We start from the raw sequence: 5,031 nt of genomic DNA, 5'->3' as shown, positions 1-5,031 counted from the left end.
CAAACTGAAAAAGCGTACTTGTGAAATATACCTTCCAAAGTGAACAAAAGTTTTTAATCTGGGCGTTTATTGAAATTTGAAGAACATACATGCAGATTTTATTGGTGTAACTCAAGAATTCTGTTAAGTTCCACCCTTAATAACTAAAGAGACATTCGAGATGCAGTTTATTATTTGGTTAAAGCATCTGCTTAGCAAAAAGAAATACAGTTGAATCCTATCATGCTTCAAGTTTTAATATTAGAGCAAGTTTCTAACATCCTAATAGAGTGTGCTTCCTTTAACTACCTGTCCAGAATTAAAAACAGAAATACCTTTCCCAAGAATCCCGCGAAGTTCTGTTATTACAAAACCACTTATTCGAGAACTCGAACGTGCCCTGAAGCTTGTTTGTTTGTTGAATTTTCGTGTAAAGCAATTCAGAAGCTATCTACTCTAACCGTCCCTGTTTTAGAAGTGATAGACTAGAAGGAAAGCAGCTACACAAGACCATCCACCGTCAACTCTTGAGCCATTCTTTACTAACAAACAAAGGAATTGCCAATAACATCATAACGCTCCACGGCTGAGAAAGGTTGGTGACGAATTTCGATCCCACGATCCATATATTGCAAGTCAAGTTCCCTAACCATGCCAGACCTGAAGGTTAGTTGGTTGTAATATCCAACCCTCAAGGAGTCGTAGTTATTTGATGTATTCAAATTCAACAGGCATGAACATAATAAATAGTGAAATCGCATTTCCATATTCAGGCATATCCTTCTCTAATTTAAAACTACTTACCAGAATAATGCAATTAACTATCACTTTTATAACGCGCCCACAGCGAAAAATGAGAATCGTATTCAGCGGCCTATCGTGGACTAGAGCCTTGAATATTATAACTGGAACAACGACCAATAGGTTATGTCCGGCCTGAAATAAGAAATATAGATTCAAATTCTTCGAAATTTCTGGTTTTGCAGCAATAATCGAACTAATATTTGCAAACAAAGTTTATTAATTAAATTCCAAAATTATATTTCATATCTGTGTTTTCTTATAGCAAAGCCACATCGGGCTATCTGCTGAGTCTACCGAAGAGAATCGAACCCCACTGGTACAGCGGTAAGTTTACGAATTTCCAACGCTATAAAGAAGGAGATTTTCAATAGATATAAAAATCTCCTTCAAATATGCCCATAACATACATAAAGTATATATTATTTACATTCAAACTGTCGTACCTGTGCTGGGCAGGATGTAATGATTGTTGTGTCAGGTTGCGAATCGAAAAGTCTAGGTTCAATACAACAACATGTAGCTGAATATACGTCACACTTTTAGCTGTAAGTGCTTTATAGATAGGCAATTCATTTACGCGCGTAAAAGTAACTCTGTAGACTGCAGGTGCAGCTCACTCACTGGTTGATGTTCATCTGGTCAACAGTTCTAAATTAGGAGCAGGTATTTTTTAACATTGAGGTCATTAACCTAGGCGATTAGCCCATGTGTCGTTTTAGGTACCATTTGCATCGAAGATACCGTGCCAGATGTATATAGTATATAATTTATATATAGTATATAATTTTCAACCTTTAAATTATAAAAGTTAACTTCTGTTATCAGTTATACCCTACTAAAATATAAATGCTTTTGAATAAGATACCAAAAACTTAGCTATAACAATTCAAAGTAAATCTACTTTATTTTTAATGTTATTGAAGAATCACTTTCTTGGCACCTGTGGGCTGATTATGCAACAGCCCTCAGAACAAGTAAACATCTCTTGGTTCAACTAGAACTAATATGTCTCCACCACATTACAGGAAAACTAGAACTTAAATGCTGACATTAAAAGTTAACTAATTAGGAAGGAAATTTGGCAAAAAGCCAGTTTTGTTATGTTTACGTCTGTAAAGTACATCTCGTCATCTAGCAGTCCATACACTGTATTTTCAACTACAAAGCCACTACGCAGTTTATAAGAGTAAAATGTGACCATCTTGTACGGTAATGCACTGTTCAGTAATATATACCACTTGTATTATCTGTTGTGCATATGAAACTAACACTGAAATTTTATCCGTTCAGTTTGGTTATCTGATTTATTTATTTAAGTGCAAAGCTGCACATTGAGCTATCTGTGCTGTACCCAATGAAAGAATCACATCAGAAAATTAACGTTATGACTTTTTTAAGCTTACTGCTAATTCTTGGTCAGTTACGTTGTTGCATGTAGTTTTAAATTAGTTTCAGTCCCTTCATTCTTTTGAGGAAGGATTTAGGCTCGAAACGTCAATAGTAGTTTTCATTGTGTCATCCGATTAAATTATTCCACCTTTCAAAAATCTCAAATAATTTTTATCTAAAATTATTTTTGTGCATTCTGACCCAGTTTTCTCAACAGTGCTCTTCAGTTAACCAAATTAAATTAAAAGTAGTATTTAGAAACTGCAAGAATTCAGCTATAGTCTAGTAAACATATAACAGACATATTCAGAACTGAACAGAACACCGTAAGGACTGGGCGTGATTCAATGGTTAGCGTGGCACACTATGAATTCGATGCATTATGATTTACCATCCATTGCTATAAAACTGTTTTGTTTTATTTGTAGTTAAAAGAGCTACACAAAGGGCTATCTGTACTATGCCCACCGATTGCTAGCATTGGGAGACCGCAGATATACCGCTGTTCTGCTAGGAGACTTGCCATAAAAACGCCTTTTCCAGTTTAGGAACGAAGGTATGCTTCAACAGAGGGTCTCAAATCCCACTATCCGATCATTATTCTAGCCTATAAATCGAAAATTTGTAACGACTTGTAGCTTTGCGCGACATTCGCAATCAAAACAAAGCACGACGTTAGTTTACACTATGCTAGTATTTTCTTCATAGAATAATTTTTAATCATCTTATTCAATCAGAAGCAGAATATGTAACTTCATAACAGTAATCATGACATTTAGATATATTAATCCAGAAAATGTTTTGAGTTATCAAAATTACAAAAAGAAAAAGACAGCCTTTAGAATTCTTTTTTAGCATGCTAAAAATGATAGACTAGAGAGAAGAAGCATCCACCCAACACCAACTCATGGGCTGTGCTTCTATCAACGAATATGGGATTGGCCACACGTTATAACGTCCCCACGACTGAAAGAGCGAGAATGTTCGGTGACGAGAATTCGCAGATCGCGGGTAGAACACTCTGTCTAACGGAAGTGCTCAAAATTAATCGACAACAATTTATAACAGTTTATCCAAGTACGATTCATAACTTTTGTAGGAACGAATGTAGAAGATATTTCATGAGTATAGAGTCAGAATTGTGTATGTTAACACAATGCTCGTCTAATCTACTGGAAACAACACTTTTATCGTCTTTAACACTTTTAAACTTGATAGATTAAATACGTTTTGAAGATGATGATAATATACGTAAACGCCAGTGAATCAACTCTATGAAAATTTCTTGCTATTAATCAGCTAAAGTTACTGATCAAGCAATAGATTACTTTTCTTTCAAAGCATGTTTTTTGCGTATCTTAGCCTCTTCATACAACTTGTCCAGAGACTGATAATACTATAATAACGTTCGTATATTGTTCAGTTTTACTCGTTTATTCTAAGAACCAAAGATGACATAGTTTTGATAAACAACCTGGGTTTTTCTATTTTAGGACTTTCGCACAAACCTATACAAAGGATTATCTGCTCAAAGCCGTCTATAATCTCCAGCTGATAGACTAGAATGGAAGCAGCTAATCAACTACATCCATCAGAATCTTCTATATGACAAAAGAGTGGGATTTGACCATCACTCTTATAGCGTACCTATGGCTCTAAAGTGACGAGCGCGTCTTTTGTGGCAATGGGATGCGAAACATAAACCCTTGGATTGACAGTGCGAGTATTTCAGAAGTTCATTTCTGAGAATACACTTGTGGCTGAATAATGCAAAAATGTGACGTAGATTACATGTGTTTGATTTCTATTTGAATAGTGCAAAATTGCTCACTTTTTGTTCTGTAGTTGTAGAGTTACACAAACATAATAGTCTTCTTTTATTTCCTGTACGACTTGCGTCAAAGTCAAAGACAACTAAAACACTATAAATTACCTTATTCATTATCATACACGTGCTTCAAAGCGAAATTGTTACACATTTTCTTGCTTGAATATAACCATAACAAGCACATATTCCATACAACTAAGTCAAGGATGTCATATTATAGTCTAAATCATGTGTTAGTTACGAATCGCAACATAAAACGTACTCTAGTCAGTTCTTCGCATACTGGGAAATATAGATTTGCAGAAAATAGTTTATCTTTCTAAAATATCTTTAAATCGAAATTGTTTTAATAGCAATAGATGATTTAAAGATGTTAATTACTTTGTTAAACAATAATAAACTATAATTTATGATATTCGTTACTTGTTGATTATGGATATAAGGGTGATATTTTTATTTTTTTGAGTGATAAATACTTTTAATACAGATTGTGAAGCAGCACATATTTTATATAGTTGTATATGAAATCAGAAACAACGGGCCTGCTGGTTAACGTACCAGATTTGGGAATCCGAAATCTTCGAGTTTTAGGCGTGTTGTTGCCAAACACTTTCGCACTTTCAGAGTTACAGTGAATCCTGTTATTTGGTCAATCAGTAGTCAGTGGGTGCTGCCTTCCTTCTCTCTGGTCCACAATTTAAAATTAGGGACAGATTTGCCTGAAATAAAGGGATTTCTGGCCAAGTCGTTTAGCTAATTCCGTCCATAAGGTCTCTTTCAAGTGAACAAACAAACAATGTTTATTTTAAAGCACACCATGCCATACTTAAACTTGTATTATAACATTTAACACACAGCTCAGCTATACCATACTTAGATTGGCACTACAACGTTTAACATGCAACTCAGCCACACCACACTTAAATTGGTATTATAACATTTAACACGCAATTCAGCCATACCACATGTAAATTAGTACTATGACTTCTAACTCAAAGTTCAGCCATACCATACTTATATGTATTTAACTC

The 5,031-nt window shown here is 34.7% G+C and overlaps 1 long non-coding RNA gene across 1 annotated transcript; it reads left to right on the top strand.

Moving 5' to 3' along the window:
- Positions 1-452: 452 nt before the first annotated feature.
- On the top strand, positions 453-4,566 carry LOC143228219 (uncharacterized). Its single transcript, XR_013015266.1, has 3 exons — positions 453-574; positions 1,046-1,107; positions 3,666-4,566. It is a non-coding gene; the product is annotated as an uncharacterized LOC143228219 (long non-coding RNA).
- Positions 4,567-5,031: the final 465 nt, after the last annotated feature.

The sequence above is a fragment of the Tachypleus tridentatus genome, chromosome 10 (genome assembly GCF_004210375.1).
Source record: "Tachypleus tridentatus isolate NWPU-2018 chromosome 10, ASM421037v1, whole genome shotgun sequence".
NCBI lineage: Eukaryota > Metazoa > Arthropoda > Merostomata > Xiphosura > Limulidae > Tachypleus > Tachypleus tridentatus.
This window is presented reverse-complemented; position numbering and strand designations above follow the sequence as displayed.